Source organism: Dromiciops gliroides, chromosome 4 (genome assembly GCF_019393635.1).
Source record: "Dromiciops gliroides isolate mDroGli1 chromosome 4, mDroGli1.pri, whole genome shotgun sequence".
Lineage (NCBI taxonomy): Eukaryota > Metazoa > Chordata > Mammalia > Microbiotheria > Microbiotheriidae > Dromiciops > Dromiciops gliroides.
This window is the reverse complement of record NC_057864.1, coordinates 435,709,635-435,728,221: the sequence shown is the minus strand read 5'-3', so window position 1 is coordinate 435,728,221 and position 18,587 is coordinate 435,709,635. Positions and strand designations below refer to the sequence as shown.

At 39.5% G+C, this 18,587-nt stretch overlaps 1 protein-coding gene and 1 pseudogene across 5 annotated transcripts in view; both read left to right on the top strand.

Moving 5' to 3' along the window:
- The first annotated feature begins 385 nt into the window (after window positions 1–385).
- WDR47 (WD repeat domain 47) overlaps window positions 386–18,587 on the top strand; it is an 83,633-nt gene continuing 65,431 nt past the window's right edge. For 2 of the 5 annotated variants that reach the window (XM_044001104.1, XM_044001103.1), the window contains exon 1: window positions 389–617. The gene's annotated coding sequence lies outside the window, so the exon portion shown is untranslated. Of the gene's footprint in view, window positions 618–18,587 lie in introns of all 5 variants that reach the window. The other 3 variants (XM_044001101.1, XM_044001100.1, XM_044001102.1) reach the window with 3 other exon arrangements.
- Window positions 6,261–16,927, top strand: LOC122753597 (annotated as a pseudogene).

Sequence of the window (18,587 nt, the reverse complement as noted above, 5' to 3'; positions counted from 1 at the left end):
ATGTCTTCAGAGGCAGTCAGTGTCACTCCAGGGCATCCCCAGGGCCAAGGGACTAGCGAGGGTTGAGAGCCCCTCTCCCCTCCCCGCTCCCTTCTTCTCCCCAGTCTTTCCCTCCCAGCCTCACCCTTCCCCTCGCCGCCCCTCCCTTCCTCCCCCCCCCCCCCGCACCGCTCTCCCTTGCTAGCCCCTCCCTTCTCGCACCGCCCCTCCCTTCTCCTCGCCCCCTCCCCGTCTCTCTCCCTTGCCAGCCCCTCCCTTATCCCCCTCCCCGCCTCCCAACCCAGCCCCTCCCTTCTCCCTATTAGGATTCCAGTCTCTGCCCTCGGCTCAGGCAGCAGCCTGGCCGCCCGGATTGGCGGGGTCCTGACGAGGCTCAGGGGGGTGCCGTGATTGGCTGGAGCTCCTTGGCTCGAGCCCCACTTGACAACTGCAGTCGGGGAGAGGCTGTGCGGGAGCCGCCGCCGCGGGGCCGGGGGAGGGACCGCCTGCCTGCCTGACTGACCGGACGAACGACCGAGGGACGGACGGACGGACCTCGGTTCCCAGCACTCCGCATCAGGCCCCCGGGCCCGGCTTTCTCTTCTGTCGCGTCTCTGGGCTCACACCGGAGTCCTCAGGTGAGTGACCCTTGGGGAGGGGAGAAAGGAGGCGGGGGCGGGGCGGGGCCGGACCAGGCGTCCGCATCTGGTTCCCTTGGTCACCACCTGTCAGAGGGCCCGGCGCCTGGGGCAGTGTGTGTGTGTGTGTGTGTGTGTGTGTGGCGGGGGGGGGGGGCTCCTGGGAGCTACCCGGGGCTGAGGCAGAGGCGCGCCGGGAGGGGAGGGGGGGGCTGGGCTGAGAAGGGCGTGGGCCGGCCCCCCCCCCATCCCACCTGGACTTCGGTGCCCACCCGGGCGGGGTGGGGGCGCGGATCACGCAGAGCCGGAGGAAGGACTGAGGAGCGTGTGCTCCCCTTCGTTCCTCCACGGCCCCCCCCCCCCCGGGCTGGGCAGCGACCGAGGCCCCCCGGCATCACCTAGAGATGCCCGCTAGTGGCCCGGCCTCTGCGTCTCTTATGTAAGGGGGGGCCGGGGTATTGTCGGGGCCACGGGGTTGTGGAAGGGGACGCCTGCGTGGAAGGAAAGGGCTGGGGTGCGGGTGGGGGAAGAGCTGTTCCCAGCTTTGGGAAAAGGCTGGAACGGGAGGGGCTGGGCCCTGCCTATGGAGGGCTGGCGGAGCTGACTCCTTCGGGTTTTGTTTTTTTTGGGGGGTGGGGGTAGGTGGTCGGTTACTCTGACCAAATGATTCTCCGTAACCTTCCGAAGGAAGGAAACAGGAGCGGAGGAAAGAAATCAGTCATCCCTACTAAGGGAGTTTTCTGGGCAACTTGGTTCCCTTTTCTTCGTGAAAGGAGTCTTTGTTCCATCCTGATTCATAGATTATAATCCTAGCATTTATGTACCCTCTTTCCTTTCCTTTGTTGTGACTTAATGGGATGTTTTATAATGTTGGTAGCAGGAAAATGAATCCCTAGGTTTTAAATATATTTTAAATGTTTTTTTCTTCCAAAGGCTTTTCATTGCTATATGCCTATTAAATTTTTTGTCTCTACTGTCACGTGTAAGTAGCAACTCCCCCCCCTTTAAACTAGAAAGGAGATGAAAGATAAATAGTATTCTCTGTTAAATGATATGCTCTCTAGTGTCATTTTGGGAAAATAGTGATAAATCATTTTATTTAGGGAAAGTAATTTGATTCTAAGGTGATGTGAAACTATTATATTCTATTTAAATGACTATCCCAATAATTTTATATTTGCTTTTTTTAAGGGATGGTGAATTGGTCACAGGCACTTTATTCTTTTATTCTTTTTTGCTTTTAAATAAAGACAGTAAAAGGGGATTTAAGCTAATGAGATAAACTCGAGCAGGAAATCATCCATATTCCTGGTGTGTGACAGCTATTTAATCCTTTGCTTCCCTTGCTTTGTCTGTAAAATAAGAGTTTTCAGCTATCTACCAAATGCACAGGATGTGAATATTTTAATACCACCTATGACTCCACGAGACTCTTTTTAAAAAAATGCTGCATACGGGGGCAGCTAGGTGGAGCAGTGGATATAGCGCCAGCCCTGGATTCAGGAGGACCTGAGTTCAAGTGCTGCCTCAGACACTTGACACTTACTAGTTGTATGACCCCGGGCAAGTCACTTAACCCTCATTGCCTGGCCAAAAAAACAAAAAAGAAAAAAATGAGGATAATACTTACCCATTATTTTAGTCACAGGAATATTAGTTAAATTAAATAATCCATATGACAGCAGGCTGAAAATAAGGATGCTGTCAACTCATAATTGTCCACACTAATAGAGGGATACATCATCAGGAATAATTGATGCATGAACCTGTCCTCTGGTTGGGGTCAAGGAGTTCTTCCTCATGGCATGAAAATGATTAGGGAATTAGGAAACTTGCTGTGGGTTGCAGAAGTGTTTGGCAGAACAGTTTGGGCATGCTAGAGCTTGGTAGTGGGGAATCTTAATCTGAGGTGTGTACCACTTGGCAGAGGTCTTTGATTCCCAAATGTTACATGGTCATTCTCAATAACTGGGTCAAGATTTCTTTCCTGCTTTAGTGTGGCCTTAAGCTACCTGGGGCTGTATGACATCTGGAATAAGCTGCCAAGAAATTCAGTCATTTTAAATTTGGGGATCAGGTCCTTAGATAATCATGAGTAGAATCTCTCTACAAACTTAAAATTATCTCTTAATTGTCAGATCTGATGGCTTTTTCTCAGTGCTCACCTTTTGTGAACTCTCTTTGGTATTTGATACTTTAACCACTCTCTCCTCCTGGATACTCTCCTCTCTGGGCTTTCCTGGCACTGCTTTCTCTTATTCTCAATCTCTTTTACTGGATCATTGTCCACCTCATGCTCTCTTAACTGTGGTTATTTCTTAAGACTCTGCCCTGGGTCCTCTTCTCTCTGTTTCTCATTTAGTGACATTATCAGCTCCCATTTGCAAATGACTCCCAGATCTCTTTCCTGAGCTCTAGTATTGATGGCATCACTGACTGCTCATCATATAAACTGAATTCATACTATTGACATCTCATACTTATGTTCAAAATGGAACTCTTTTGTTTTCCCTTTCCCTCATAACCTACCCCCTTACAGAACTTTTTTTATTAAGGATACTACCATGCTTGTATTTACCAAGGTTTGAAACTTTGGTGTCATCCTCTACTCTGTCCTCGCTTGGATGATGCCCCTTATCTAGAAGACTGCCACATCTCTTTGCCTCTATAGCATATCTCACTTCTCTTCCTTTCTTCCCACTCACATAGCCACCCTAGTTCATGCCCTTATCACTTCTCGCCTGGATTATTTCAGCCACCTCCTAATTGGTTTTCTCATCTTAAGTTTCTCCTCACTACAATCTGTCTGCTGCACAGAGGCCATCGTGGTTTTCCTAAGGCACAGGTTTTGATCATGCCGCTTCCCTACTCAGACTCTTCTTATTACCTCTGGGATCAAAAATAAAGTTCTCTATTTGGCATATAAAGCTCTTCACAACCTGTGACCATCCTATTTTTCCAATATCATCACATATGACTTCCCTTCTACTGCCCAACCAAAACAATCTTCTCACTGTTTATCACACACCACGCTCCATCTCCCTTCTCTGTCTTTGCCCTGACTGTCCCACTTACCTAGAATGTACTCCTTTCTTATCTGTTAGAATCCCTCGTTTCCCTCAAGGCTCAGCTCACCTTATACATGAAACCTTTCCTGATCATTACAGCTGTTAGTATCTTCTGCCCTTCCTCCAGATTACCTTGTATTTATTTAGTAAATGCACACACACACACACACACACACACACACACACTAGGTAAAGGATTGAAAGGGACATTTTGTCTCTTGATAGAATGTAAACTCTTTGGAGACATAACTTTTGACTATTTGACTTTTTCCTTTGTATCCTCAATGCCTAGTGTGTAGTAGATGCTTAATAATTGCTTGTTGATTGATAAAAATGTATGTCTTCCCCAAATGTCCTTTTTCTATAATGTTCTCATGTAATTTGAAACTTTTAAAAAATATCTTAGAATAAGTGGCTTGTCACCTTAGTGAAGGAAAACAAGTTTCATTGCATCTTATGCCAGAACTTGGCATTTATTTTTGAATCAGTGAGAGATTGTGAATGGATTTTAGTTCATTTGGGATTAGAGAGACAATTTAGATAATGAGTGGGTACTATTTAACTTTTTCTTTTTACTTGGGGAAAATGGTTACTATCAAGATTTTATTCAAAATGAATACTGTCTAAAATGTGCATATCCTTTTTTTGCTGATATTTACATATGAGTAAATTTAATTGGTACTGACAGGGTTCCTATCTTGTGACTCTTATTGACAGGATGAAAAAGACAATAGAATTTGAGTAAAATTTTCACCTGCTAAAAATGAGTTTTCTGGATATAAAGTTACAAATGCTTATTGTAGATGTGCTTGGGTTTTTGTTTTGTTTTGTTTTATTTCAAATTAATTCTTATGAATTTGTTTTAACTGTTTTGTATGTACCTTTGAAAATAACATTGGGTAGGACTTTTCTTCCTCCATTCTAAATAAACTAAGTTTTAAAATTAATGTTGCAAAAACATTTCATTGAATAAACTGTAATGCATTTTTTTAATGGACCTGTGATTTTTCACTGGCATAGAAGCTCTCCATGAAGAATTCCCTTTACCAATACACATCGGCACCTGCTTAGGAATTTATAGATTTAGAAAATTACTTGTAGCACTGAGAGATTAAGTGACTTTTTAATGACCATTGTTAAGAAAGTATGTGTAAGAAGTTGAACTTGAACCCAGATCTTTGTGACTACAAGGCTATTTGTCTATTCACTAGACTCTACCACTTCCCACTATGATCTTAGACAGTAGTAATAACTTATTGTCTAAAATATAGGTATTTGTAGCATTGTTATTTAATTCAATCATGATCAAATCACACCTGGAGTTTTATATTCAGTTCTGGTTGCCACAGTCCTTGAGAGTAATATTGACAAGCCAAAGGGTGAAGGGACCATGATGTGTGGTCTTTATTGTTCAGTCTTGTAGGACTCTTTGTGACTCCATTTGGAGTTTTCTTGGCAGAGATACTGGATTGGTTTGCCATTTTCTTCTCTGGCATGGATGAAGAAACCCAAGAAAAAACAAGTGACTTGTCCAGGGTCACACAGCTAGTTGAGTGTCTGAGGCAGGATTTCCACTCGGGTCTTTCTGACTCCAACACCACAACTCTATCCACTGCATTACCTTGCTGCACATTTGCCCTTTATTGTTTCAGAGGACAGAATTAGGACCAAGACGGGAATAGCAGATCTTAGTTTAACAAGAAAGAACATTCTAACAATTAGATTTGTCCAGTGATAGAATTGGCTTTCTCCATAAGAAGTGAGTTCCTTCTCATCATTTACGATCAGTATTCTCTAAGTGTCCATTAGTCAGAGAAGCTATAGAATCATTTACACTGTGGGAAGCTGGGCAATAAGGATGACTTTTAAGGGCTTTTCTAACTCTACAGTTATGATTAATGTTTGCATGTGTATGTATACATATACACATATGTGTATATATAATTAGTATAAAAAGCCTAAAGTAAAAAACTTAATGGAGGCAGCTAGATATCTCAGTGGATAGAATGCTGGCCTGGATTCAGGAAGACTGTAGTTCACATGCTGCCTTAGACACTCATTTGCTGTGTGACCTTGGACAAGCCACTTAACCTCTGTTGCCTTAATCCACTGGAGAAAGAAATGGCAAACTGTTCCAGTATCTTTGCCAAGGAAACACCATACGGGGTAATGAAGAGACTTGACTGAATGACTGAATAATAACAAAAAAACCCTTAATGGCTAATTTTATAATATCTACCCCATTATGAGGAACACTGTGGATAGAGAGCTGGCCTCTGAATCTGTCAGACCTGAGCTCAGCTAAGTCCTACATCTTTCATATATTGTCACTGTGACCCTAGGCAAGTCACTTCTGTGCCCCAATAATTCTTTAGGACTGTAAGTTGCTGAATGTTTGCATTGGTAGATGAAATTTCCTTACCTGAAATTCACTATACCATTCACAGGTCAATTATTGGAGGCATTGAATATAGACAGCTTTTTCCTAGGAGTTTGACTGAAAAGGAGGAGTGCTATAGGACATTAGCTTGAGAGGTAAATGAAGATTTTTTGTTAAGTTTAGAGGAGTTCCAAACAGAAAGAAAGAGCTAGTAGATACTGAAAGATTAAAAATGAAAGAGAAGGAAGAGACAAACTTTAGAACAAAGTTTCTTAACTTTTTTTTGTGTCATAGACCGCTTTGGCAGTTACGTGAAGCCTATGGATCACTTCTCAGAATAAACGCCAAAAATGCAATATATAAGATTTCAAAGGAAATCAGTTAAATTTAAATAAAAGATGAAATTTTTGCCTATCCAAGTGTACAGATCTGGCATGGATCCCTTGTAGATCTGTGAATCTCAGACAAAGAACCCCTGTTTTTTTTTTTTTGTTTGTTTTTGTTTTTTGTTTGTTCGGTGAGGCAATTGGGGTTAAGTGACTTGCTCAGGGTCACACAGCCAGTAAGTGTTAAGTGTCTGAGGCCGGATTTGAACTCCGGTACTCCTGACTCCAGGGCTGGTGCTCTATCCACTGTGCCACCTAGCTGCCCCCAGAACCCCTGTTTTTGGAGGAGAAAGGAAGGGGGATGTAGTTAAGTTCACAAGTAGAGACCTTGGCCTATTTCATTCTTGCATTTTCCTACATCTCCCCTCTCCCCCCACCTTCCCTTCCCAGCTCAAGTTTTATCTTATGACTAATAATGAAATATGAATTAAATAATGATTAGAATGTCACAATTATTGAACTTTTATTCAAAATGCAGATATTGAATTTTTTTTAGATTTCTTATTCAAATATTCCTATGTTTAAGATTTGTTTAATGTCTAAATTATTATAAACTACATATAATTATAATTCTAAATTTAGCCTGTTTTGTTATTTTTTTGGCCTGGTTTTGTATGGATATATACCCTCCCTCCCTTCCTTCCTTCCTCTCTTCCTCTTTTTCTTTCTTTCTTTTGTGGGACAATGAAAGTTAAGTGACAGATAGTAAGTGTCAAGTGTCTGAGGTCAGATTTGAACTCAGGTCCTATTGAATCCAGGGTCAGTGCTTTATCTACTGTGCCACCTAGCTGCCCTCCACATACATTTTTTAAAGCTCAAAAGTAAAAGCATAATTATCATAAACCTTTGACTTCTTATTTTTTGTTTTCTAGTTTTTTCTCCAAAGGAAATTTAGATTTAGGTATTATGGTTTTGAGAACTAAGGTCTAGAGAGTTTAACATTAGACATTAATTTTAGAGACAGTTTCTCACAAAGGGAAACTAGAACTTTAATTTCTAGTTCATTGCTTTCTTTGATGAATCCTTTGTTCCTCTGGCAAAAAAAATGCAACAGAGAGTCTAGTCAGCCTGACAATACAGATTTCAAAATGACTAGCAGAGCAGATTTTGGTTTGGCAATTTTTTGTAGACATTTGTTATATTCTTTTTTTGGATGTGATCTAATTTTAAACAAAACAATGTAGATGATATAAGTTGAGTAAAAGTGTAACAGCTAGGGAAAAGGGGAAGAAATCTCTGTGTCTTTTTCTCTATTCAGACCACCAGTCCTTAGAGAATGGTGATTAACATCAATTACATTTTACTGTGATCAGTTTTTTGTGGGTGAGTAGATGGTGGTATATATTTAGTCATTTAAAGCTTTCCATTGTCATATTTATGTAGCATTTTTTTATACTTTAAAAAAATGTAAGGTAATATTTTTCCTCTCCTCTAACTTTAATTTATTTTGAAATAACAGATTTGTTTAATTTGTCTCATTTTTGTGTTGCAAAATTCAGAGTTCATCCTGCTTTTAAAGATGCTACTGTTACTAGTCCTCTGAAATAGAATATTTAATACCCTCAAGATGATTCTTCAGTTTTTGTATTTGTACTAATTTTTTGAAGTATAAAATAGATATTTTATGATTTACCTAAGGAATTAAACAACTGGAAATAATAAGCTATGCTGACTGAAGATTTCATGGCATTTTCATGACAATATATTTTCATAGGTTTTTATTAATAAATAAAGTATCTTAAAATACTCCTATAAATATATACTTTGTAAAATAGATCAACATTTAGGTCAGATATGACGATAACTGTTATAGGTTCTAGCAAAATAGAAATGTTTAGTTTGGGGTATGACCTTTTTAAACACATATGAATTGTTCTTCAGCCATTAACCTGCCAAAGTGATTGAAAGAAATAGAGAGCATAACTGAGAAGAGAAAGTATCGTAGAATCTAAAAATTGGGAGAAATTTCATAGTTGGGAGAATTGTCAGTAGGTGGATCTGAGAAGGGAGACTTTTCCAGGTATATAGAATGTCGGGTGTAAAGACATCAAGGTCGAAGAGTACGGGATGAGACTGGGGAATGCCTAATAGTTCAGTATGGCCAGATTTTTGAAGGTCAGTATGTAATGCTGGAGAGGTGAATTAGAGCCAGATTATGGAGGGCCTTGAATGCCATGTCAAGGAATTATACTTCATTTGGTGGGTAGTGGGGAGAACCAAAGGAATATTTTCATACTATTTAGATGGATCTGTGATCTCACAAATGTGGTTATTCCCTCTTATGATATATGTAGTAAACCTTCTATGCCTGCCTATCCTGTGCAACTCTTGTCCACAGCCTTCTAGTAAATCTGCCACAGGAGGTCTAACATACTGGGATTTTTCCTTTTGTTCCCTTGGTATTGCATATTGCCAAACCAATCAAACTACCAAAGAATTATTTTGTAGAGCTAGGAAAAAAAAATAACAAAATACTTTTGGAGGAAGGAAGAAAAGATCAAGAATCTGTGATGGGTAAAACTAAATGAGTGTGGTCACCCTACCTGTCCCCTATATGGGGAAAACTAACTAAGACAATGGTTTAACAGTTTAGGTATTAAACATTTATTAAAATATATTTGAGGTTAACAAAAAGAGGGGAAGCTAGGTGGTGCAGTGGATAAAGCACTGGCCTTGGATTCAGGAGGACCTGCATTCAAATCCAGCCTCAGACACTTGACACTTACTAGCTGTGTGACCCTGGGCAAGTCACTTAACCTCAATTGCCTCACCTCTATATGTGTGTGTGTGTGTGTGTGTGTGTGTGTGTGTGTGTGTATATATATATGTGTGTGTGTGTGTGTGTGTATGTATATATATGCATATATATGTCTATAAGAGGTTAACAAAGAGAGAACAAGAATAGGAATCCCCTAACTACCTCACCCACTCGTGGTTCAGCTGCCAACCCCATGAGGTTCCAACCACCAACTCCCAAAACCAACTGACAAAAAAACCCAACTGCCTTATATACTGCTTCAAGCTGATTGGTTGAGGGTGGTCACATGCTCACACAGCAGGGGGCCCCTTTGATATTAATAATATTCTCACAAATTTCAAGAGAAATAATGATAAAAGTGGGAAGGAGTAACAGTACTGTGAGATTTAAAATTGGATATTAGATCATAAATCTCCCCTCTTTAACTTTTCCCTTAATTTATCTCCCAGACTAGTAAATGGAAGAAGCTTCTGGTTTTCTAGTTAGAGTTTTATTGTGTGGTAGTTACCAGGTGATGTTGATTAGAGGGATAGGGAAGTAGAAATACAAACAAATAATCTTAAGTCTAAGCTTAGTCTATATTCTGTATAAAACTCACCAAAAGCCCAAGGCCACCTTTGGGGAGAGAGAGACCCGAGTCAAGCGTGTGCTGCTAACCGCGAGCCAGGCCGAGTCGAACTCCAGTCAGCGTCTGTCTGTGCAGCGCAGCCAGGGGACCAGCAGAGCAGGAAAGAGAGCCCACTTCCGTTCTCTCCTTGCCTTTTAAGCTCCCACCCCGGAAGTCGAGTGCTCAGCAGGCGGACTGGCGTGTGTAGCTCATGCTGTTGGTCTCCTCCCTGAAAGGGTGTTCCTTAAAAAAACTGGTGTCTCTCCATTATCGATAACCGACTGTTAAAAAACTTTTTACCACAGTACCTTATCAATTCCAGATCTAAAACTACATTAACAAAACAATAATCATCAGAACTATTTGGTACTAACTAAAAAGAGTGATTAGGTACTCAGCATGTAGAAACAAATTACTTTTCATAAACACAAAGACCCTAACTTCTGGGATAAAAACTCTGACAAAGAACTCCTAGGAAAATTGGAAAGCAGTCAGAGAGAAATTAGAGATAGACTAACATTTTACATCATATGTCAAGATAAGCTCCAAATGGCCACATGACTTAGGTAGTGTAATGATTGGAATGACGCCACCTACTGGAGACTTGCTGTGGAGAGCTCCACCATGAGGAAAATGCCTCAGAGGCATTGTGGCTTTTCCTTGGCGTCAGGAAATGACGCTTGCTCATGGGTGCTGTCTATCAAGTCTACCAGCCAATCAACTGGAGGAGCCTCCTATGGTCTGGGAGGAGACAGGAAGGAGGAAAGGGAGCCTGCACAGAGGGCGCTGGCCCTTTTGGCTTCCGGACTTGATGGTGGTGGCGGCAGAGGACTTCACAGGAGATTTGAGGAAAGATAGGAATGCCAGACTGTTAGAATTCTGTTCTCAATCTTTTTTCTTTCTATTTTCCAATAAACCCTTAAAAACCTAAACTCGTTTTATCAGTGATTTTTAGTCAGTTTCCCCCAAACTGGGGGAACACATTAGAATCCACATTTAGAATCTTAAATTACACAGTTGAAAAGGTCACATCATAAACAAATTAGAAGATCAAGAAAGAAATTACCTTTCAGATCTGTACATCATGTTATAATTAGAATTATTGGGGCAGCTAGGTGGTGCAGTGGATAGAGCACCGGCCCTGGATTCAGGAGGACCTGAGTTCAAATCTGGCCTCAGACACTTAACACTTACTAGCTGTGTGACCCTGGGCAAGTCACTTAACCCCAATTGCCTCACTAAAAAAACCCCAAACAAAACAAAATAATTAGAATTATTTTATCTGATAAAGATCTCATATTCAGGATATATAAATAATTGAATAAAATTTGTGAGAAATAGAGATGTTCCTCAATAGGTAAGTAGGCAAGAGATATGAATAGACATTTGGTGCCAAAGGAAGAAATCCAAGCTATCAATAGCTATAAGAAAAAATACTTCAAATCAATTATAACTAGAAAAATGAAAATGAAAACAACTCTGAAGTTCCGTGTCATACCAATCAAATTGGCAAAAGGGGAAAACCACAGATATTAGAGTGGTTTTGAGAGGAGTAGCCATAAAATATTACTAGCAGAATATTGCTGTTAAAAATGATGTAGGAGCCAAAAAAGGGTTAATAGAAAAATCTAAGACCCAAGCTCTAATACAGTTCCTAGCTCTAAAAGGGAGTCAGATCCCAGTTAATGGATAACTTATGTTAGGTTTTCATACCCATAGTGATCAACATCCATAACAGACCAGAACAGGTCAGGTCAAAATAACAATAAAGGAAAAAGACAACCTATAGAAATTCTAATGAAAAATGATTATATTTTGAAACTAGCCATGGGAATCAGAAAGAGACATGCGCAGAAAAGGCCAAATTTGTCCCCAGATTCACCTTATGACGTGTAAACCCCCAAAACACACCTCCACTGTAAAAGGTACCCGCCTCAGGGGTTGGCTTAGGACCCTCAGGAACTCCAAGTTAGGATAGGCCCTCCCTTGTAACACCCCTAGGTGGAGAATAGTATAATGAGTAGAAGAGGCTCTCCCCTGTACCTCCCCAAGGTGGAGATTATTATAATGAGACCGATAATCAATTTATCTATAATATAAATATAACTGTCTTTTCTTTCACTGTTCAAGAGATACCTTTCCAATCTTCTGGTTCTCTCCCTGTGGTCACCCACAGTATTGCAATAAAACTTGGGAAACTGAATCACTGAGTCTTGTAATTCTTTTGGGACAACTCATGATCAATTTGACCCCAAATTCTAGCCCACATCAAAAAGGATGGGTCTTTCTCTCAAGGCCTGTGTCATTAAAAACATTACTTAAATTTCTCAAGGGTAATCTGGTTTGCTTTCCTCCCTCTGGTGAGTTTTGGACCCAGCTTATTATCCGTTTGTAGTGTCTGTCCAAGATATGTGTACAAACAGCTAGGAGGCACATTGGATAGATTGTTGGAATTGTAGTCAGACTGATCTGAATTGAAACCTGGCCTTGGACACTTAACTAGCTGTGTAATTACCCTGGGAAAGTCACTTAACTTCTCTCCCTCAGTTTTCTTAAATGTAAAACTCTAGGTTAGGGGATTCTACAGAATAGATATAATTCATCCACTTGTTTTTTCCTGGGGATGGTTAGGTAAAGGCTTTTTGAAATCTTTGAAACAAAAATTAGACTTGTATGTTAGGAAAATTACTTGTGCATCTGTGTGAAGGATAAATCGGAGAGGGAGAGACAGTATGGGAAGACATTTGGGAAACTGTTACCATAGACCAGGAAAAGTGATGAGGGCCTGAATTAATGTTTCACAATGGGAATAGAAAGGAGGGAACTGGCATGAAAAGGATTGTGAAAGTAGAGTTAGTAGAAAGAGGGAAGCATCTGAGTGACTAGGAGAATGGTGGTATACCATCATAAGAAAAAGGAAAGTTGGGAGAAATAAGCTTGGTAAAAAAATATGAATTCAGGTTTAGATATGTTGAGTTTAATATAATGGGAGAATTTCCAAGTGAAAGTGTTCATCAAAGACTGGAAATGCTGGACTGGAATTCAGGGAAATTTAAGTCTAAATATAAAAATTTGGAAGTCATCCATATAAGGCTGATATTTGAAACTCTTGAAATGAATGAGATTGCCAAGAAGTTTGCAGAGATAGACGAGGGCCCACGACAAAGTCCGGGGATATGCCTAAGAGCCAAATAAAGGAGATTTAGATTCATTAGCCAAGTAGTTAGAGAACCTTAGGAGGCGTCAGATGAGAGAGATTATAGAAAGAGAATCAGATTAATGACTAATTGGATGCGTATTGGGGATGAGGAGAGAAGTCAAAGATAGCCTGAGGTTAGGAAACTGTGATTAGGTAATCCCATTGACACAAATATGGGCCTGGAAGAGAAGTAAGATGAAGAGATGATGAATGTGGTTGACCTTGAGTATTATTGGTGGATTTTCAGATTGAGCCATCCAATAGGCCTTTGAAAATGTGACTTTGGAGCCCAGGAGAGAAGTAAAGTCAGAGATAAGGATTTGGAAATCATCTACATAAAAATAATAATTGAAACTGTGCTTTTAGATGTGGTGGCAGTGTGATGGTGTTGAGAGAGTTGAGAAGGCTGACTCCAGAGCCTTGGCAAGTACAGATATTAAGGTGGTGAGAAGAGGGGCTAATGGAGGAGAGGAACAATCTAAGAAGAGCCATAAAAGAGCAGTGTGAAGGAAAGCAAGTAAGGAGATTATATTAACAAGTACAACTTCATTTCATCCCTCTCACGATGTTTTCTTCAAATTCGAATTTTCAGATATTTTCATTATTTCCTAGTTCACTCTCAAGTTATTTCACTCTTGCAAGGTTGAAAAGAGAGAGTTTTTGGTTAGGGAAAATTAATGAAGAATGTTTTAAATACTTTTTCCATTAAGGTGGTAGATATCCAAATTGCCAAAAATTGAGTTTCAAAATTCCATTACCCTAATATTAATTCATCATTTTTGTTCCCATCTTTTGCCCAGCTAATTTGAGTTTCAAGTAAGTAAAATGAAACAAATATTTTGAATGCTGAAAACTTTAAAGTTTTGGGGACATTTTGAATGAAAGTAATCTACACTTTACCTTTGCAGAACAGAAATGTTTGATAGGCTTTAATATTTGAATGTCTAAATTTTTTTTCAGGTAATCTCAGCATTTCTTTCTATAAATTAAAATCTTACTGAATGTATTCTTTGAAGGGAGAAATCACCCTTCTATTAGCCCTCATTATCATCTGCTTAGAATATTTGCAATAGATTAACAGGTCTTCCTGCCACTACTCATTTCCCGTTAAAAACTGGCTCTGCTAGGTCCGTTTTCTTTATGCATATTGTGAATAAAATCGTTCTTCTGCTCAAAACTTCTCAGTGGTTCCTAGTTGCTCAAAGAATAAATAAATTCAAACTCTTTAGGCATTTAAGAGGTCTTCCACAACTTTTACAACATTTGCACCATTCACCTTTACTTTTTGTTGAATCCAAATTGTATTATTTACCACTCAACCTTAGTGTCCCTTGTTTTCCTGTGGTTACTGTTCCCTGTGCTTGGAACCTTTTATCTCTGCCCCTCCTTCCCCACCCCAACACACACACACACACACACACACACCCTCATACTCATACTCATACTCATACTGGTTGACTCTATACCTGTTGTTTATAGTCTTAAGAACTCAAATATTACTTTCTCTAAGAAGCTTTCCCTAATCTCTCTCCATTCTCCCTCCTTGAAACTCAGTTCTTAATTCTGAGGCCAGCTTTTTGTCAACTACTCCATGCTATCTTTTCAATACATTGCCACTGTATTTAACTTCTAAATTGTATGGATGGGGTCTTACTCAGCACATCAGTAATCCTTTTTACTCCATATTGGTCAGTATGACCCCCAAATGCCTTAGCAACCGTGTTGAAGAGACTTATAGTTGGCATTGATCATGGCACCACTTATTCTTGTGTGGGAGTCTCCTCTTATGGGAAAGTAGAGATTATTGCCAATGACCAAGATAAAAAGACCATAATAAGCCATGTCCCCTTCAGTGACACAGAATATTTAATTTGTGATATCACAAAGAATCAAATTTCAATGAACCCCACCAACAGTCTCTTGATGCCAAACGTTTGATTGGTCGTAGATTTGATGATGCAGTTATATAGTCATACATGAAGCAATGGCTTTTCACAGTGGTGAATGATACAGGCAGGCCTAATATCCAAGTGGAGGATAAAGGGGAGACCAAAAGTTTCTATCCTAAAGTATTTTCTCTGGTCTTGACTGAGATGAAAGAAATTGCTGAAGCTCACCTTGGGAATACTGTCACAAATACTGTCACCATAGTACTAGGCTGTTTCAGTGATCCCCATCATCAGGTCACCAAAGATGCTGGAAACATTGATGGTCTCAGTGTGCTCTCAATCTTCAGTGTACCACCTGCTGCTGCTATTGCTTATGGCTTGGACAAAAGTGCCAAGAGAAATGTGTTGATCTTTGACCTTGGAGGTGGCACTTTTAATTTCTCCATTCTTCTTTATTGGATGGCATCTTTGAAATCACGTCCACAGCTGGGGGTGCCTACTTGGGTGGGGAGGCCTTTGACAACTGCCTAATCAACTATTTCATTGCTGAGTTCAAGCTAAAGCACAAGAAGGACATTAGTGAAAACAAGAGGGCTGTCTGCTAACTATGCAGCCCTTGTGAATGTACTGAGCATACCCTCTCTTCCAGTAGGCCAGTATTGAGTTTGACTCCCTCTATGAAAGTATTGACTCGTATACCTCTATAACCCATGCCTGCTTTGAAGAACAGAACGCTGACCTCCTTTGTGGCATACTGGACCCTGTGGAAAGTCCTAAGGGGTGTCAAAATAGATAAGTAACAGATTCATGACATGATCTTGGTGGGTCACTCAACTTGGATCTCCCCAATCCAGAAACTTTTGCAGTCCTTCTTTAAAGGAAATCCACAAGAGTATCAGTCCTGAGGAGGGTATTGTCCATGGTGTGGCTGTCCAGGCTGCCATCTTGTATGGAGATACATCTGAGAATGTGCAGGACTTGATGCTTTTGGATGTGACTCCTCTTTTCAGTAATGAAACTATTGGTGCAGTTAAGACAGTTTTGATAAAATATAATACCACCATCCCCACCAAGCAGACCCAGACCATTACCACCTATGTGGACAATCAGCCTGGGGTGCTCATTCAGGTTTACAAAGATGAGCAGTGACAAAGGATAACAACCTGCCTGGCAAGTTTGAGCTCACAGGAATCCCCCTTTCTCCGGGGTGTTTCTCATTTAAGTAACATTTGACATTGATGCAAATGGAATCCTCAGATTGTCTGCGGTGGATAAGAGCACAGAGAAGGAGAATAATATCATCATCACCAATGACAAAGGTCATTTGAGCAAAAAAGACATTGAATGGTCCAAGAAGTTAAGAAATACAAGGCTTAAGATGAGAAGCAGAGAGACGAGGTATCCTCTAAGAACTCTCTTGAATTTTATGCTTTCAACATAAAGGTTGGGGGCAGCTAGGTGGCGCAGTGGATAAAGCACTAGCCCTGGATTCAGGAGGACCTGAGTTCAAATTTGACCTCAGACACTTGACACTTAACTAGCTGTGTGACCTTGGGCAAGTCACTTAACCTTCATTGCCCCAAAAACAAACAAAAAAACCATGAAGGTTATAATAAAGGATAAGAAACTTTTTTTGGGGGGGGAGCAGGGCAGTGAAGGTTAAGTGATTTGCTCAAGGTTACACAGCTAGTATGTGTTAAGTGTCTGAGGCTGGATTTGAACTCAGGTCCTTCTGAATACAGGGCTGATGCTTTATCCACTGCGCTACCTAGCTGCCCCAAGGATAAGAAACTCTTAAGGCAAAATTGATGATGAAGATCCTTGACAAATATAATAAAATAATCAACTAGCTGAATAAGAACCAGTTTGCTGAGAAAAGAATTTGAACGTCAACAAAAAGAATTGATGGTCTACAACCCTATCATTACTAAGCTGTACCAGAGTACAGTGGGTAGTATGCCATACTTGGTGGGTTCCCTCATCTGGAGGTACTTCTGGATCCACCATTGAAGAGGTCAACTAAATAGATTAGAATAAAGAGTATTCCAAACTGCTTTACAAAAATTGAAGGACTCAAAATTTGTAGCTAAGGCAGTAGTGAATTGCAGTTTAAAAGTAACATTTAAGCTACTATATAAATCTGTCTCACTGAATATTTGAGTGTGTGTAGAGGGAGAAAAGTGTACTTTATCTGTAATGTTTATAAGTGGAAATGCAATTTTGTCTTGGAAAATAAAATCTATTTAAAATTAGAACCATAAATTTTTTTGAGAAATTTTGTTTTGTGTTTTAATCATAATTTTCTTTTACATAATTACTAATTGTTTCTATAACTCTTTGACTCACTCATTTTTTAGGATTTCATTGTTTCCATTTGGGTCTGTATCTTTTGTTTTTGCTTCCTGAAATGATTACTATTCTTGTTTTGTTATGGTGTATAAAGGATGTATTTACTATTTCTGCCTTTTTACATTTGTTTACAATATCTCTGTGCTCTAAGTTTTATGAAAATTCTGTGTGGTGCTGAGAAAAAACATATATTCTTTAGTAGTCCCATTCTGAAGAAACCATATATCTTTTAGTACTAGTTTTCCCAGCCATTTATTAACTTCTGCATTTTTTCTCTTCATTTATCTTTCCTTTAGACTTTTCTAAAACTAAGAGAGGGACAATGAAATCTCTTGCTGCTATTGTATCTTCTTGTGATCCAGTTAACTTATCCTTTATGAATTTAGATGCTAAAGCATTTGGACCATATAAGTTTAATATTAATATTATGTGATTCAATTCAGTATTATGTAGTTTTCTTTTATAAAAATCTCTTTTTATGTTGTTAATATTTTGTTTTTGCTTTGTTTGATAGCATGATTTCAACTTCTCCTTTTTTGGATTCACCTGATACATAGTAAATTTTTTTCCCTATCCTCACATTTTTATTCTGTGTATGTCTTTTTAAATGTATTTCTTGTAAAACAGATTGTGAATTTTGTTTTCTTATCCACTCTGTCACGTTTTTTTTTTGTTGTATTGGATGGTTTCATTCATTTACATTTAAAGTTGAGAGTTAGGTTTATGTTTTCCTCGATTCCTCCATTGTCTCTATATTGTGGTATGGTTTTTTTCCCTAAATTAGCTTTTTTTCCTCCTCTTCTTGTGTAAAACATAGTATTATGTTTTTTCAGTTATTTTAGCTTTATCTATTTTAAGGCTACCCTGTTACCACTGGTTCTCTTCTCCCCACCCTCTGGATCCCTTTCCCCTTCTATTTGTTACCCCATTTTGTGACTCCATTTGTTATGCCCATTTATTTCAGGTTTGTAGTTTTGCTTAATTAGTTCCTTTTTTCTTTCTTCCTTTTATCTAGTTATTTAATTCTTCTCTTTTTTCCCTCAGTTAAATAATTAAGTAAACTCTCCCTTCCTTTTCTCCCCTGCAGTTTGTTTTTGTTCAGTAGTTTTTTAAATTTAATTTTCTGCACCTTTTTCTAAAAAAGTTTCTTGATTATTCTCTTCATTGTTTATCTTCTCGTTCTGTATATTCTAGACTTTTATTCCCTGATTCGTATAATCATATTTACTTAGTCCTCCTTTAGTCTCTGTATTCCTCCTGGAACTAAAGCTTCTTAAGGTACATATTTTGGGTTTCCTCTTCTAAATAGTTTCTATGTTGGGCAGCTAGGTAGC